Below are 18953 nucleotides of genomic sequence, written 5' to 3'. Positions count from 1 at the left end.
CAAAAAGAGCTGCAAATCCTTCATGGCTACAAAATAATTAAAACCGTTAGTGGGAACAAAAGTCAAGCCCAATTTCAAAACTTCCTCCTGGGACTTAGACAAAACATGCCCTGAGAGGTTAATTACCTCCAAATTTGTAGTTGTTTTGGATTTCTTTTCCAATGATTGTGGAGGGGTCAATTTCCTTTTATTATACGTCGATCCTTTTCTATGGGCATGTTTACCCAGTCCCAGGAGTAAATTCTGTTGGATAGTAGAGTGGCTACCAGAAGACATCTCCTCATCCATAGATGAGGCTGAGGAGAAGGAGTTCCGATGGGATCTAGGTGTTATTAGGGGTGGACCCTGTTTCTTTCTCCATTTATATACCCGGTTATTAGAAAAATCCAACACATCCCGTTGATATTTCTTAGTCTTTGAAGACACTATTTCCTTTTCCCATTTCGCAAAGTCACCTTCCAGTTCTTTATTAAGCTTCGTTATAGCCTCATTATCAAGTTTACTCGCCAAATCCCCCTGTATCTCATTAATTTCAATCTCCAATTCACTTAGGGAGACAGCATTGGATTTGATAAGCAATCTCATAAAACCCTTCGAACAGTTTGTAGCAAAGTCCTCCCATTCTTTTTTAAAAGAATCGTCATCAATAGAGAAGGAGGGAAACACTTGGACCCTCAGGCCTCTAGGTATTAACCCCTTCTCAATATATCGATCAAGGAAGGACTTATTCCACCAGATACGTGTTTTTCGATTGTACAGATTCTTAAGTTTAGTAATCACGTCACCAGTCTCCCTCGTATTGGGGACCGCAGATGGTTCTCCCCCAAACATCTCATCAAGTTTTGTTAACCATGCTTTTTCACGTGCTTTATGGTCCATAGAGTCAGTAAGAGATGCTGTGAAAATACACAGAATAGATATGAGTTTAACAAAAACTGACATACTGGATATACATTGAGAATATATGGTCCTAAAAATACGGGACCAGAAAATGAGAGCGCAACCGCGACTCCACAAAATATACAAAACCTACAAGCGAACAGGAGTATACTCTCATATATAAATGTAAGTAGAATGAAGCCCTGAGTCTAAAAATAATTATATCAAAAAGTGAAATTTTATTAGACAAGGCTCATTGTAAATACAGAAATGGCTAAAAGCCTAAATGCACAAAAACATGACGAGAAAACAGGGAAAAACCACATAAAAACAACAGCTGCCTAAGGAGGTACACCCCTAAATGTTGGTGCTACGAGTGGGCATAGAAGGAATATATAGGGCATCCTACCATTAAAGGACAATTGTAAAGGGAGCCCATATATGCTAATATTACAGCCCCTACGCCCAGTGTAATCTCACTTGTGCAGCCCAGCATAACCGTAACTTACCCATGTGGGAAGGAGGAACCTAAAAAGGCAGCAGGAAGGGCCCCAACGCGCGTTTCGCGAAGTTGGCTTCCTCAGGGGACCATAAAAGACAGCCACCAGTACCCGGCTATATATACTAACTAGATGGCACCTAGATCAATCTCAAACGCCGCGCCAGGTGCGGCGCGTGCGCAGTGCCGCCCACGGCATCAGCCGCCACATCCGGCCATCCAGACCCCGGCGCGGGTCATGGAAAACATTTCCTGTGAAGTCAAAGACCCGCGCCGGGTCTTCAGGATGCCTTCGGTGACGCAGACGGAGTCGGGGCCGCAATGCGCACGCGCACAGCGCGGCGGCCATCTTACATCCTGGACGAAGTGTGGGCAGGGACTGAAGGACTACTAGTAGGTATACAAAACTGCGGTATAAGTACAAAAACACAAACATTGCACCATTAAAAACACTGTTAAGAGAAAAGAGGAAGAGGGACACAAGGAAAGCGTATGACGGAATCCATAGCAGGAACAATCAGAGCGGAACGTATAAGCTGTAGTGATCCATTAGTGTTCTGGTCCGAAATGTACGCAATCCAGAGAGTGCTCCCATGCAGTCCATATATGAATTTGTTCCACGGTGAAAAGAATCACTCCACGTCTAGCCAAAACTGGTCAAGGGAAGATATGTTTCAGGAGCACAAAGAATTGATGGACCTCTTATCACTAAACAAATTAGAAATAAGAAACATAAAAATAATTAAAATGCAAAACATGCAAAAACCCAGAATATAAGGGAGAAAAAGGCGACGCGAAGGCAAACTGTCAAACAAGTGACAATTACCACTACTAATATAGAACATTATTAAGTGTACACGATCCGGAAAGAGTTCCCTTCAGCCATGAAGGAAATGCAGCAAAAGAAGAAGTGAGGTACATATCTATGATTTCTTCTTAAAGAAAAGGGGTAAAGGATAGTTGTTCGTTAAGCCCGTGCGGGGACATCGTGCCCAGAGTCACGATTCATCGGCACTCCAGCTGCGCCAGAATACGTTTGCGGTCACCCCCTCTGATGCCACAATGTACCCTGTCTATGCCCCGCACCTTAAAAGAGGCGGGGTCACATCCATGGCACAGTCTGAAGTGCCGAGGGACCAGTTCCAACTCAGTAGTGTCCACCACATTTCTGGCCGCAATGATGCCCCGCACGTGCTCACGTATCCTCACCCTGAGCTCACGAGATGTGAGTCCCACATAACCGAGATTGCAGGCACAGACGGCATAGTACACCACATAGGTAGTGTTGCACGTGATATAATTGGTGATATGATATTCCTTATCGCCATTAGCTGATGTAAAACCTGTACGTTTTATTACAACGTATAATGATCAATGGGGGTCCATCCGGAACATCTTGTCTAAACATTGGCCGGTCCTCAAGACCGAACCTACCTTGGAAAGACTAATTCCAGAACATCCTCTCCTAACAGCAAGGAGAGGAAGAAATTTGAAAGACATCTTGACAAAAAGTCACTATGTGGCAACACCGGCCACCCTTTTTGGGATGGGCAAACAAAAATGGGGTTTCTTTCCGTGTGGGTCATGTTTGGCCTGTCGCAACCTTGTTAGAGCAACATCATTTACATCAGCTAATGGCGATAAGGAATATCATTTCACCAATTATATCACGTGCAACACTACCTATGTGGTGTACTATGCCGTCTGTGCCTGCAATCTCGGTTATGTGGGACTCACATCTCGTGAGCTCAGGGTGAGGATACGTGAGCACGTGCGGGGCATCATTGCGGCCAGAAATGTGGTGGACACTACTGAGTTGGAACCGGTCCCTCGGCACTTCAGACTGTGCCATGGATGTGACCCCGCCTCTTTTAAGGTGCGGGGCATAGACAGGGTACATTGTGGCATCAGAGGGGGTGACCGCAAATGTATTCTGGCGCAGCTGGAGTGCCGATGGATCGTGACTCTGGGCACGATGTCCCCGCACGGGCTTAACGAACAACTATCCTTTACCCCTTTTCTTTAAGAAGAAATCATAGATATGTACCTCACTTCTTCTTTTGCTGCATTTCCTTCATGGCTGAAGGGAACTCTTTCCGGATCGTGTACACTTAATAATGTTCTATATTAGTAGTGGTAATTGTCACTTGTTTGACAGTTTGCCTTCGCGTCGCCTTTTTCTCCCTTATATTCTGGGTTTTTGCATGTTTTGCATTTTAATTATTTTTATGTTTCTTATTTCTAATTTGTTTAGTGATAAGAGGTCCATCAATTCTTTGTGCTCCTGAAACATATCTTCCCTTGACCAGTTTTGGCTAGACGTGGAGTGATTCTTTTCACCGTGGAACAAATTCATATATGGACTGCATGGGAGCACTCTCTGGATTGCGTACATTTCGGACCAGAACACTAATGGATCACTACAGCTTATACGTTCCGCTCTGATTGTTCCTGCTATGGATTCCGTCATACGCTTTCCTTGTGTCCCTCTTCCTCTTTTCTCTTAACAGTGTTTTTAATGGTGCAATGTTTGTGTTTTTGTACTTATACCGCAGTTTTGTATACCTACTAGTAGTCCTTCAGTCCCTGCCCACACTTCGTCCAGGATGTAAGATGGCCGCCGCGCTGTGCGCGTGCGCATTGCGGCCCCGACTCCGTCTGCGTCACCGAAGGCATCCTGAAGACCCGGCGCGGGATGTGGATGCGGATGTGGCGGCTGATGCCGTGGGCGGCACTGCGCACGCGCCGCACCTGGCGCGGCGTTTGAGATTGATCTAGGTGCCATCTAGTTAGTATATATAGCCGGGTACTGGTGGGTGTCTTTTATGGTCCCCTGAGGAAGCCAACTTCGCGAAACGCGCGTTGGGGCCCTTCCTGCTGCCTTTTTAGGTTCCTCCTTCCCACATGGGTAAGTTACGGTTATGCTGGGCTGCACAAGTGAGATTACACTGGGCGTAGGGGCTGTAATATTAGCATATATGGGCTCCCTTTACAATTGTCCTTTAATGGTAGGATGCCCTATATATTCCTTCTATGCCCACTCGTAGCACCAACATTTAGGGGTGTACCTCCTTAGGCAGCTGTTGTTTTTATGTGGTTTTTCCCTGTTTTCTCGTCATGTTTTTGTGCATTTAGGCTTTTAGCCATTTCTGTATTTACAATGAGCCTTGTCTAATAAAATTTCACTTTTTGATATAATTATTTTTAGACTCAGGGCTTTATTCTACTTACATTTATATATGAGAGTATACTCCTGTTCGCTTGTAGGTTTTGTATATTTTGTGGAGTCGCGGTTGCGCTCTCATTTTCTGGTCCCGTATTTTTAGGACCATATATTCTCAATGTATATCCAGTATGTCAGTTTTTGTTAAACTGAAATATTACAATCCAGCCATGGCCGATGCTGCAATATCATCGGCCATGGCTGGAAACACTGATGTGACCCCACCCCACCGATCGCCCCCCCAGCCCTCCGATCTGTGGTCCGCTGCCCTCCGTCCTGTGCTCCGCTCCCCTCCATCCTGTGCTCCGCTCCCCCGTCCTCCTGTCCGCTCCGTGCTCCAATCCCACCCCCGTGCTCCAATCCAACCCCCATGCACTCCGATCCACCCCCCGCACTCTGATCCACCCCCCCGCACTCCGATCCACCCCCCCGCACTCCGATCCACCCCCCCATGCTCCCTCCCCCCACGCCATCATACTTACCGGGCCTCCCGGGGTCCATCCGTCTTCTTTCCTGGGCGCAGCCATCTTCCAAAATGGCAGGCGCATGCGCAGTGCGCCCGCCGAATCTGCTGGCTGGCAGATTCGTTCCAGAGTGAATTTTGATCACTGTGATAAAACCTATCACAGTGGTCAAAATAAAAAACCAGTAAATGACCCCCCCCCCCCTTTGTCACCCCCATAGGTAGGGACAATAATAAAATAAAGAATTTTTTTTTTTCACTAAGGTTGGAGTTAGAACTAGGGTTAGGGTTAGGGTACGGTATGTGCACACGTATTCTGGTCCTCTGCGGATTTTTCCACAGCGGATTTGATAAATCCGCAGTGCTAAACCGCTGTGGATTTATCGCGGTTTTTCTGCGCATTTCACTGCGGTTTTACAACTGCGATTTTCTATTGGAGCAGTTGTAAAACCGCTGCGGAATCCGCAGAAAGAAGTGACATGCTGCAGAATGTAAACCGCTGCGTTTCCGTGCAGTTTTTCTGCAGCATGTGTACAGCGATTTTTGTTTCCCATAGGTTTACATTGAACTGTAAACTCATGGGAAACTGCTGCGGATCCGCAGCGTTTTCCGCAGCGTGTGCACATACCTTTAGAATTTGGCTATGTGCACACGGTGTGGATTTGGCTGCGGATTCGCAGCAGTGTTCCATCAGGTTTACAGTACCATGTAAACATATGGAAAACCAAATCCGCTGTGCCCATGGTGCGGAAAATACAGCGCGGAAACGCTGCGTTGTATTTTCCGCAGCATGTCAATTCTTTGTGCGGATTCCGCAGCGTTTTACACCTGTTCCTCAATAGGAATCCGCAGGTGAAATCCACACAAAAAACACTGGAAATCCGCGGTAAACCCGCAGGTAAAACGCAGTGCCTTTTAACCGCGGATTTTTAAAAAATGGTGCTGAAAAATCTCACACGAATCCGCAACGTGGGCACATAGCCTTAGGGTTAGGGTTGGGTTGGAATTAGGGTTGTGGTTAGGGTTAGGGGTGTGTTGGGGTTAGGGTTGTGGTTAGGGGTGTGTTGGGGATAGGGTTGTGATTAGGGTTATGGCTACAGTTGGGATTAGGTTTAGGGGTGTGTTGGGGTTAGTGTTGGAGGTAGAATTGAGGTGTTTCCACTGTTTAGGCACATCAGGGGTCTCCAAACACAACATAGCGCCACCATTGATTCCAGCCAATCTTGTATTCAAAAAGTCAAATGGTGCTCCCTTACTTCCGAGCCCCGACGTGTGCCCAAACAGTGGTTTACCCCTACATATGGGGTACCAGCATACTCAGGACAAACTGCGCAACAATTACTGGGGTCCAATTTCTCCTGTTACCCTTGAGAAAATAAAAAATTGCTTGCTAAAACATCATTTTTGAGGAAAGAAAAATGATTTTTTATTTTCACGGCTCTGCGTTGTAAACGTCTGTGAAGCACTTGGGGGTTCAAAGTGCTCACCACACATCTGGATAAGTTCCTTGGGGGGCTCTAGTTTACAAAATGGGTTCACTTGTGGGGGGTTTCTAATGTTTAGGCACACCAGGGGCTCTGCAAACGCAACGTGACGCCCGCAGAGCATTCCATCAAAGTCTGCATTTCAAAACGTCACTACTTCACTTCCGAGCCCCAGCATGTGCCCAAACAGTGGTTTACCCCCACATATGGGGTATAAGCGTACTCAGGAGAAACTGGAGAACAAATATTGGGGTCAAATTTCTCTTGTTACCCTTGGGAAAATAAAAAATTGCGGGCTAAAAAATCATTTTTGAGAAAAGAAATTTTTTTTATTTTCATGGCTCTGCGTTATAAACTTCTGTGAAGCACTTGAGGGTTCAAAGTGCTCACCACACATCTAGATTAGTTCCTTTGGGGGTCTAGTTTCCAAAATGGGGTCATTTGTGGGGGATCTCCAATGTTTAGGCACACAGGGGCTCTCCATGCGCGACATGGTGTCCGTTAATGATTGGAGCTAATTTTCCATTTAAAAAGCCAAATGGCGTGCCTTCCCTTCCAAGCCCTGCCGTGCTCCCAAACAGTGGTTTACCCCCACATATGGGGTATCCGCGTACTCAGGACAAACTGGACGACAACATTTGTGGTCCAATTTCTCCTATTACCCTTGGCAAAATAGGAAATTCCAGGCTAAAAAATCATTTTTGAGGAAAGAAAAATTATTTTTTATTTTTATGGCTCTGCGTTATAAACTTCTGTGAAGCACCTGGGGGTTTAAAGTGCTCAATACGCATCTAGATAAGTTCCTTGGGGGGTCTAGTTTCCAAAATGGGGTCACTTGTGGGGTACCTCCAATGTTTAGGCACACAGGGTCTCTCCAAACGCGACATGGTGTCCGCTAACAATTGGAGCTAATTTTCCATTCAAAAAGTCAAAAGGCGCGCCTTCCCTTCCGAGCCCTGCCGTGTGCCCAAACAGTGGTTTACCCCCACAAATGAGGTATCGGCGTACTCGGGAGAAATTGCCCAACAAATTTTAGGATCTATTTTATCCTATTGCCCATGTGAAAATGAAAAAATTGAGGCGAAAAATTTTTTTTTGTGAAAAAAAGTACTTTATCATTTTTACGGATCAATTTGTGAAGCACCTGATGGTTTAAAGTGTTCACTATGCATCTAGATAAGTTCCTTGGGGCGTCTAGTTTCCAAAATGGGGTCACTTGTGGGGGAGCTCCAATTTTTAGGCACACGGGGCTCTCCAAACGTGATATGGTGTCCGCTAAAGAGTGCAGCCAATTTTTCATTCAAAAAGTCAAATGGCGCTCCTTCCCTTCCAAGCCTGTCCGTGCGCCCAAACAGTGGTTCCCCCCCACATATGAAGTATCAGCGTACTCAGGACAAATTGGACAACAACTTTCTTGGTTCAGTTTCTCCTTTTACCATTGGGAAAATAAAAAAATTGTTGCTAAAAGATCATTTTTGTGACAAAAAAGTTAAATGTTCATTTTTTCCTTCCATGTTGCTTCTGTTGCTGTGAAGCACCTGAAGGGTTAATAAACTTCTTGAATGTGGTTTTGAGTACCTTGAGGGGTGCAGTTTTTAGAATGGTGTCACTTTTGGGTATTTTCAGCCATATAGACCCCTCAAACTGACTTCAAATGTGAGGTGGTCCCTAAAAAAATGGTTTTGTAAATTTCGTTGTAAAAATGAGAAATCGCTGGTCAAATTTGAACCCTTATAACTTCCTAGCAAAAAAAAATTTTGTTTCCAAAATTGTGCTGATGTAAAGTAGACGTGTGGAAAATGTTATTTATTAACTATTTTGTGTCACATAACTCTCTGGTTTAACAGAATAAAAATTCAAAATGTGAAAATTGCGAAATTTTCAAAATTTTCGCCAAATTTCCGTTTTTATCACAAATAAACACAGAATTTATTGACCTAAATTTACCACTAACATGAAGCTCAATATGTCACGAAAAAACAGTCTCAGAACTGCTAGGATCCATTGAAGCGTTCCTGAGTTATTACCTCATAAAGGGACACTGGTCAGAATTGCAAAAAACGGCCAGGTCATTAAGGTCAAAATAGGCTGGGTCATGAAGGGGTTAAACAAAGTTTGGAAAAATGTTTTCACCACTTAGATAAAAAAGAGTCTAGACATGTCTGGTGTCTATGAACTAGTAATGACCTGGAGAATCATAATGGCAGGTCAGTTTTACCATTTAGTGAACCTAGCAAAAAAGCCAAACAAAAAACAAGTGTGAGATTGCACTTTTTTTTGCAATTTCACCGCACTTGAATTTTTTTTCCCGTTTTTGAGTACACAGCATGGTAAAACCAATGGTGTCGTTCAAAAGTACAACTCGTCCTGCAAAAACAAACCCTCACGTGGCCAGGGGAGTGAAAATCGAAAATGAAAAAAACTAAAAACACTCCGGGGGTTAAGGATTTTTAGAAATGCAATTGATGTCTGAATTTTAACACTTGGTTTTCTATGAAATGAATGTTTCTGCACACCGTAGAGCTGGAATTTTAATTGTTTGCTATCTGCCAGATCTGAACAGTATGTTTCCTTGCTCCGAGTGTTGGAGTTCTTTTTGAGGGTGAGCTGGACTCTTCCCATACAGGGACTACTGTGGGGGCTCTCATAAATTTTCATGTCATTATATAGAGTGGGAGCTATTGTGGCAGCCATTATACAGTTTGGGGCTATCATGGGGGCAATCATACAGTGTGGGGACAAGTGAGGAGGCCATTATACAGTGTTGAAGGTAATGCACAGGCCATTAGTCAGTTTTGGGACTACCGTGGGGGTCCTCATACAGTGTCGGGACTACTGTGGGGACTACTGTAGGAAACCTTATACCGTGTGGGGGGTTCTCATACAGTGTAAGGACTACTTTGAGGGGCCATCATATAGTTTTGGGGCCCTGATAAAGTATGTGAACTACTGTGGGGGACAATATACAGTGTAAGGGCCATTATACAGTGTGGGGGTTACTGTGGGGAGAGCATTAATCCCTTTACTCCCGAGAGTGGTTTGCATGTTAATGACCGGGCCAATTTTTACAATTCTGACCACTGTCCTTTTATGAGGTTATAACTCTGGAATGCTTCAACGGATCCCGGTGATTCTGACAAAGAATTTCTTGTGACATATTGTACTTCATGATAGTGGTAAAATTTCTTTGATATGACTTGCGTTTATTTGAGAAAAAATGGAAATTTGGCAAAAATTTTGAAAATTTTGCAATTTTCCAACTTTGAATTTTCATGCCCTTAAAGGGAACCTGTCACCCCGTTTTTTCAGATAGAGATAAAAATACTGTTAAATAGGGCCTGCGCTGTGCGTTACAATAGTGTATGTAGTGTACCCTGATTCCCCACCAATGCTGCGAAATACATTACCAAAGTTGCCGTTTTCGCCTGTCAATCAGGCAGGTCAGGTCAGGTGGGCGTGGTGACATCGTGGTGAAATCACACAGATATGTCACACAAAATACTTAATAAGTAACATTTTGCACATGTCTACTTTACATCAGCACAATTTTGGAACCCAAATTTTTTTGTTAGGGAGTTATAAGGGTTAAAAGTTGACCATTTCTCATTTTAACAACACCATTTTTTTTACGGACCACATCACATATGAAGTCACTTTGAGAGGTCTATATGATAGATAATACCCAAAAGTGACACCATTCTAAAAACTGCACTCCTGAAGGTGCTCAAAACCACATTCAAGAAGTTTATTAACCCTTCACTTGATACACAGGAATTTTTGGAATGTTAAAAAAAATGAACATTTAACTTTTTTTCACAAAAAAATTTACTTCAGATCCAATTTGTTTGATTTTACCAAGGGTAACAGGAGAAATTGGACCCCAAAAGTTATTTTACAATTTGTCCTGAGTACGCTGATACCTGATATGTGGGGGTAAACCACTGTTTGGGCGCATGGCAGAGCTCGGAAGGGAAGGAGCGCCGCTTGACTTTTCAATGCAAACTTGGCTGGAATAGAGATCGGACGCCATGCTGCATTTGGAGAGCCCCTGATGTGCCTAAACAGTGGAAACTCTCCACAAATGACACCATTTTGGAATGTAGACCCCCTAAAGAACTTATCTAGATGTGTGGTGAGCACTTTGAACCCCCAAGTGCTTCACAGAAGTTTATAATGTAGAGCCACAAAGATAAAAAATCAGATTTTTTTTCACAAAAATGATTTTTCGCTCCAAATTTTTTATTTTCCCAAGGGTAACAGTGGCAATTGAACCCCAATTGTTTTTGTTTCCAATTGTCCTGAGTACGCCGACACCCCATTTGTGGGTGAGAACCTCCATTTGGACGCATGGCAGAGCTCGGAAGAGAAGGAGCGCAGTTTTGAAATGCAGACTTTGATGGAATGATTTGCGGGCGTCATGTTGCATTTGCAGAGCCCCTGATGAGCCTAAACAGTAGAAACCCCCCACAAGTGACAATACATTGGAAACTAGACCTCCCAAGAAACTTATCTAGATGTGTTATGAGAACTTTGAACCCCCAAGTGTTTCATTAAGTTTATAACGCAGAGCAGTGAAAATAAAAAATATTTTTTTTTCCCACAAAAATGATTCTTTAACCCCAAATTCTTATTTTCCCAAGAGTAACAGGAGAAATTGGGCTGCAAAAGTTGTTGTCCAATTTGTTCTGAGTACGTTGATACCCCATATGTGGGTGTAAACCACTGTTTGGGCACACGGCAGAGCTCGGAACGGAAGGAGCACTGTTTTACTTTTTCAACGCAGAATTGGCTGGAATTGAGATCGGACACCATGTCGCGTTTGGAGAGCCCCTGATGTGCCTAAACAGTGAAAACCCCCAATTCTAACTCCAACCCTAACCCCAACACACTCCTAACCTTAATCCCAACCCTAACCATAACCACACACCTAACCCCAAGACACCCCTAATCCCAACCCCAACCATTACCCTAACCACACCCCTAACCCTGACACATCCCTAACCCTAATCCCAACTGTAAACGTAATCCAAGCCCTAACCCCAACTCTAGCCCCAACCCTAACTTTAGCTCCAACCCTAACCATAACTTTAGCCCCAACCCTAAATTTAGCCCCAACACTAACCCTAATGGGAAAATGGAAATAAATCCTTTTTTTGTTTTTATATTTTTCCTTAACTAAGGGGGGTGATAAAGGGGGGTTTAATTTACTATTTATAGCGAGTTTTTATTTTTGGCAGCTGTCACACACTAAAAGTTGCTGTTTATTGCAAAAAATAGTTTTTGCATCACCAGATTCTGAGAGCTATAATTTTTCCAATCTTTGGCCTGCAGAGTTATTTGAGGTCTTCTTTTTTGCGGGACGAGTTGACGTTTTTATTGGTACCATTTTCGGGCACATGACATTTTTTGATCGCTTTTTATTACGATTTTTGGGAGGCAGAATGAACAAAAACCAGCAATTCATGAATTCCTTTTGGGTGGGACGTTTATACCGTTTCGCCTGTGGTAAAATTGATAAAGCAGTTTTATTCTTCGGGTCACTACAATTACAGCGATACCTCATTTATATTTTTTTATGTTTTGGTGCTCTTATACAATAAAATCTATTTTATATAAAAAATAATTGTTTTTGCATCGCTTTATACTGAGAGCAATAACTTTTTTTTTCTTGCTGATGACGCTGTATGGCGGCTCGGTTTTTGCAGGACAATATGACGTTTTCAGAGGTACCATATTTATTTATATCCATCCGACGATATGATGATAAAGCATAGTTTTTTGCCTCGTTTTTATTTATTTTTTTACGGAGTTTACTGAAAGAGTTAACTAGTCGGACAGTTTTATAGGTCAGTTCATTACGGACGAGGGAATACTAAATATGTGTACTCTTATTGTTTTTTTATTTGCATAAAGAAATGTATTTATTGGAACAATATTTTTTTTTCTTTATTTAGGATTTTTTTTTTAAATATTTTTACACAGTATGATTTTTTTTTTTTTTTTACATTGTTCCAGGTTGGGACATCACTGTGTCAGAGCAGCGATCTGACAGGCAGTGTAGGAGACTTCTCAGTGCCTTCTCTGAGGGTCTCAGGGAAGCACGCAGGGAACCCCCTCCCTGCGCGATGCTTTCCTATGCCACCGAAACGCTGCGATCTTGTTTGATCACAGTGTTCCGGGGGTTAAAGTGCCGGGAGTGTTCCGTGACCGCTCCTGGCACATAGTACCGGGTGTCAGCTGTGAAAATCGCTTAGACGTACTATTCCGTCCATGGCCATACGGACCCAGGTCACATGGATGGAATAATACGTCTGATGTCAGAAAGGGGTTAAACAGTGTGAGGTCCATTATACAGTGTAGGAGTTATTACACACTGTAGCACTGTGGGGGTCATCATACAGCGTGAGAACTACTGTGGGGTCATTATACTGTGTTTTGGGGGAGCAGTGGGCCCATCATACTGTGGATAAGAGAGCTGTGGGCCCATCATACTGTGTATAGGAGTGCTGTAAGCTCATCATGCTGTGTAGAAGGGAGATGTAGGCCAATCAGACTGTGCATAAGATAGCTGTGGACCCATCATACTGTGTATAAAATAGCTGTGGACCCACCATACTGTGTATAAGGGAGCTGTGGGCCCATCATACTGTGTATAAGGGAGCTGTGAGCCCATCATACTGTGTATAAGGGAGCTGTGAGCCCATCATACTGTGTATAAGGGAGCTGGGGGCCCATCATACTGTGTATAGGGGAGCTGTGGGCCCATCATACTGTGTAGAGGGGAGCTGTGGGCCCATCATACTGTGTAGAGGGGAGCTGTGGGCCCATCATACTGTGTATAAGGGAGCTGTGGGCCCATCATACTGTGTATAAGATAGCTGTGGACCCATCATACTGTGTATAAGGGAGCTGTGGACCCATCATACTGTGTATAAGATAGCTGTGGACCCATCATACTGTGTATAAGGGAGCTGTGGACCCATCATATGGTGTATAGGAGTGCTGTAAGCTCATCATGCTGTGTAGAAGGGAGATGTAGGCCAATCAGACTGTGTATAAGATAGCTGTGAACCCATCATACTGTGTATAAGGGAGCTATTGGCCCACTTTACTGTGTATGGGGGAGCTGTGGGGGTATCATACTGTATATAGGAGAGCTGTGGGTCCATCATACTGTTTATAGGCCCCATTACACTGTGAATAGGGGAATAGTTTGCCTATACGAGAGCAGCTGCATCTCAGTATTGGGTAATCAGCAGGATGAGGAGTTTGTGCAGACTGGGAATAAATGGGGACGGTGCTGGAAATGTGAAAAGTCAAATGTGTTTTTTTTGTAATCTCTGCAGACGAGTTGTGGCTGGAAGAAGTTGTCATGTCCGTCTGGGCCAGATGGAAAAGACAGAATAAGTGACCAACTCCATCAGAAAGAACGTCAATTGTAGGCCACTACATATAACTGGACTGAAATCTCTTATATGTTCTGCAGGACTGATATCTACCTCTATATGGTCAACATATGACGGTAATATCAGCGTTAATCTTTGTATAGAGATTTATTTTCAGTAACTGCATGGTTTTCTGTTGAGGTTCCTCTATACGCAGAATTAGCGTGCGCCACCATAATTCTAGTAAGCAGTTACTGGTTAGGGCCCACTCAGATATTTCACTCCCACTGACCTGAACTACTAGCTAGCCTCTGCCTAGAATTAAGGGGTGAGATGTTAAAGGAACGGTGACTGAAGCCGCGCCTCTATGACTGAAAGCTGGAAACTCCCTAGAGGAAGTAAAGCTCATTTCTTCCGGGGGCTTTCAGTGCAGCGGCTGCACGGCTTCAAAACACTACTAACCTGCAGATTAACCTCATATCTGCTGGTTCATTGCGTTTTTTGATATAACAGGTTCCCTTTAATCGAAAGGAGATAAATAAGTGTATTTACTTTGAGTTTCTGACTTTATGTTGAATGGTAGTTTGTGGTGTGTGGCTTTTTAACTCCTACTTTTCCTTTGGTAATTTTGTTCTTTATTTAAATTTTATCATTTTGGAAATTTACAAACTGCGAAATGTTACCATGATTGAAAGTTTAGGATACGTCCCTTACCATTATTAACTGAATGACTGAAGTTAGAGTCTTTTCTTTTGTGTCCTAAAAAAAAATAATAGAAAAATGTAATTGGCTTCTCAAATAATAATAATAAAAAAAGAAACATGTCATGAAACTGATCTCATGATTTCTATTTTTATAGTCACCATAATTAATTTTACAAATCCATACTGACCAATGGGCCCAAATGTTTCCTGGAGTGCCCAGGTCTTAAAAGGGTAGTGAGTGTCTGAAAATCTTTCTCTAGTTCCTCTAATCAGTTTTGATTTTTGTTAAGTATGTGGATCTCATTGATCTCTAGTGGTCAGTAAAAAAATGAAAATTTTTGCAGTGTTTTTTATGCTTCTTTTAGGCATTTTTCCCATTTATTTCAACGGGTGAAACAAGCTGCAAAAAGGCAGAAAGAATTGAAATGCTGCAGATCTGCAATGAAAAAATAAACAGCATGTGTATCAGTTTTTAGAAATCCCTTCCACTTTGCTGGTACAGTGCGGCAAAAAACGCACCGACAAAAATGTTGGTAAAAATACAACTTGTGAATAAGCCCTAAGAACAGATTAAGAATTTTTCAACCATTAGACCACTGGATCCAAAGAAAATGTGCTTCGATATGTGACATGTCAGGGGGGACTGATATATCGAACAGTATAATGCTTACCACATTGATTATATCGTAAAGAGATAGGTCAACCCAAACGGAGGTTGCATCGGTCCAAGCCTTCACTGGTCGAAAAGCGCTACTTGGAAATGTGATATTAGTGACACTTTTGTAAGTGCAGTTTTGACATGAAGATAAACCTAAGAAATAAGATAATTGAAGAAATAGATTTTGTATTCTAATCCTTTAAGCGAAGTTTAAGTCATAGCTACACAGTTACGTAATAAAAGAGTTAAAACAAGAATATACTGTAAGTTTAGCGTTTAGCTAAAAAATGGAAAAAGTTACAAATCATTCTTTCCACCCATCGGCCGCCGTTTCACATGACAACCCATTGGCACACCGCGATCATGACAGTCGGGAATCTTCTGATGATCTCCATGCCTGCCATTACAATCTTCCCGTGAAGGCCGGCCTGTGGCTGACGTTCATAGGAAATCATGATTTCTGGAATACATAGCAGTACTGGAGCATTGCTGTGTATAGGTTCAAATCTCCTAAGGGGACTATTAAAAACAGTAACAAGTGAGGAAAAAAGTTTTTAAAACTATGAAAAAGTAAAAAATAAAAACAAAAGCTGAAATCATCCCTCTCTTGCCCTATTAAAAATAAAACATTTTAAAAAATACATATATTTGGTATCGCTGCATTCGTAAAAATCTGTTATATCAAACTGTAAAATAAAGGTATGTAATTGGTAAACAGCAAAATGAGGGGAAAAAAATCAAAACCCAAGAAAAACATTTTTTTGGGACGCCGCAACATTGCAATAAAATGCAGTAAGAGGCGATCAAAATGTTGGATATACCTCAAAAATAAAAATATCAGCTCAGGGCACAAAAAATAAGCCCTTACACAGTCCCATATCCTAAATCATGAAAACGTTACAGGTCTTGGTAAATGGTGACATAAGCAAAAACATATTCATTTACAAATTTCAGAATTTGTTTTCACCACTTAAATATTCAAAAACCTATATATGTTTGGTATCTGTGAACTTGTACTGACCTGGAGAATCACATTGCCAGGTCATTTTTACCAAATAGTGGACATGGTAAATAAAATGCTCCAAAACAATTGTGAAATTGCATTTTTTTTGCAATTTCAGTGCACTTAGAATTTTTGCCCTGCTTTCCAGTGCGTCACATGATAAAATAAATGGTGTCATTCAAAACTACAACTCCTTCCGCAAAAAAAAGCAAGCCCTCGTATCGCTATAAGGATGGTGTTAAGGACCGGCGGAACGCACCAAGTATAGATGATATGAAACTAGGTGCGTTCGCAGTCCGAGGTCCACCGTGCAGGTAAAAAACCCTGCTGCTAGTAAGACGTACTATATGGCGGTACTAAGTATACACACATGGGTTAACTTCACCCTGCGTGAAGGAAGCGATCCTGTTGCGTCACAGGACCGCAGTACCGCACATAGAGCGCGAGCAAGAAGTCAGCTAACTCAACCCCTACACAGGATTGAAGTCCGATTAGACACTTGCTGGCACAACACCGCAACTGGGTGTGTAAGGAAACTTATAAAATACAATCTATAGGCACGAGAGTGCGTGCGGTGCCGCACTGACGGACGCCACTAACCACCCAGGCTTGGGTAAGGAAAGCGCAGAGGAAGCGCACGGCGCCGTACTGGCGGACACAGCAACAGGACGCTGTGATGTGTGTTACGTGCAGATGGCTAGTCGGGCGCTAGATAGCTACCATCATCCGCGAGCAGTCAACAACTCTAGGGAGGGATACTTAGGAGCTTTCATCCATCGACATACATCCATCTACACACACACACACACATAATATCAAGACAATACTAGCGCATGGCCGTGCGGTCATGCGCAGTTTATATAGCTGCAGCACAGGAAACAGCTACAGAAGTTTTGCCCTTTCAGGACCTGCCAAAAGGACCAATGGGATGTGCTGCAGTACCTGAGCATGTGACCCTCGATCTCCAACGGGAGATCTTGCCCTGGGCATGCTCAGTATGTGCAAATAAGGACTTAGTCCCAGAGAAGCCCGCTCGCCGCAGATCAGTGCAGGGTACAACAGGAGAGCCAGAAAAGGCAGCAGTAACCCTTTGCACAGAATCAGTCCCAGCAAGACGCTGGGAGCGACGCCTCCGCTGAGCAGAGCCCACTGCGGCCGAAGCAGAATGGGAGACCGCAGCAGACATGCATCGAGATTCCCCCTGTGCAGCAGAGGAAACTCGACTCCTAACATTACCCCCCTCCTAGGGCCCCCCTCCTTGGGCCTCGCCACATTCGAAGGCAGCAATAAGCTGCGGAACCCGAATGTGCTCAGCAGGCTCCCAGGACCTATCCTCAGGACCGTAACCCTTCCAGTCCACCCAAAAAATTTTTTTGCCACGTACCACCTTGCACCCCAAGATAGCGTTCACCTCGAAATCGTCCGTAGATGAACCCGATGTCTCGGCAGATGACTCAGAAAACCGGGACATGTATACGGGCTTAAGGAGGGACACATGAAAGGTGTCGGTGATACCAAGGCGTGGAGGAAGGGCCAGACGGTAGACCACAGGATTAACCTGTTCGAGGACCTTGAAGGGGCCCAAGTAGCGAGGAGCAAACTTAGTGGACTCAACTCGCAGCCTGATGTTTTACAGGTGGAGAGCCACACCAAGTCGCCAGGAGCAAAGGTCGGAGCGGGGCGCCGATGAGCATCGGCAGAGGACCTCATTCTCTCCTTAGAGGCCCGAATGGCATCCTGAGTGCGGTCCCAAATATCCCATGCCTCCACAGCCCAGTCTGCCACCCTGGAGTCTGCGGAAGACACGGGCATAGGCACAGGTACCCGTGGATGCTGACCATAGTTGAGAAGGAATGGGGTTTGTCCAGTGGAGTTGGCTACAGCGTTGTTCAGCGCAAACTCTGCCCATGATAGCAAGGATGCCCAGTCATCCTGCCTGGCTGAAACAAAATGTCGCAGGTATGTGACCAAGGTCTGGTTGGCCCTCTCTACCAACCCATTCGTCTCGGGATGATAAGCGGAAGAGAGATTCAACTCGATACTGAGAAGACGACAAAGCTCTCTCCAGAACCGAGACGCAAACTGGGGACCCCGGTCACTGACAATTTTGTCAGGCATACCATGTAGGCGGAAGATGTGTTTAATGAACAACGCTGCCAAGGCCCGTGCAGAAGGTAACCGTGGTAGCAGCACCAAATGCACCATTTTTGAGAAATGATCGGTGATGACCCAAATGATGGTACAGCCGCGAGACTTGGGTAACCCCACGACAAAGTCCATCCCGACCATCTCCCAGGGTCTATCCGCCACCGACAAGGGATAGAGCAACCCAGCTGGCCTTTGACGCGGAGATTTATTTTTGGCGCAGGAGACACACGCCAGAATATAATCCCTGACATCCCGGACCATATGCGGCCACCAGTACGTCCTCGCCAGTAGCTCAGATGTCCTTTTTGTCCCAAAGTGTCCACCCACCCTGGACGAATGAGCCCAAGAGAGAACCTCCGGTCGCAAATTAATGGGCACAAAAGTCTTGCCCGGAGGCACAGACTCTAGCAAAACCGGCGCGACGGTACTCAGGCTCTCAGAAGGGACAATAAGCCGAAGCTCCTCTTCCTCCTCCTCAGTTGACATAAGGGAGCGAGAGAGAGCGTC

At 44.0% G+C, this 18953-nt stretch overlaps 1 protein-coding gene across 2 annotated transcripts in view; it reads right to left on the bottom strand.

Annotated features, from left to right (window-relative positions):
• The window catches only part of LOC138648770 (5-hydroxytryptamine receptor 3C-like), a 55265-nt gene that overhangs the window by 26592 nt on the left and 9720 nt on the right, over positions 1 to 18953 (bottom strand). For both annotated transcript variants that reach the window (XR_011315188.1, XM_069738654.1), the window contains exons 2-3: positions 15309 to 15448; positions 14648 to 14692 (exon numbers count right to left, since the gene is read on the bottom strand). The gene's annotated coding sequence lies outside the window, so the exon portion shown is untranslated. The remainder of the gene's footprint in view (positions 1 to 14647; positions 14693 to 15308; positions 15449 to 18953) is intronic.

Source organism: Ranitomeya imitator, chromosome 9 (genome assembly GCF_032444005.1).
Source record: "Ranitomeya imitator isolate aRanImi1 chromosome 9, aRanImi1.pri, whole genome shotgun sequence".
Classification (NCBI taxonomy): domain Eukaryota; kingdom Metazoa; phylum Chordata; class Amphibia; order Anura; family Dendrobatidae; genus Ranitomeya; species Ranitomeya imitator.
The sequence above is the reverse complement of the archived record's forward strand: the minus strand, read 5'-3'. Positions and strand labels throughout refer to the sequence as shown.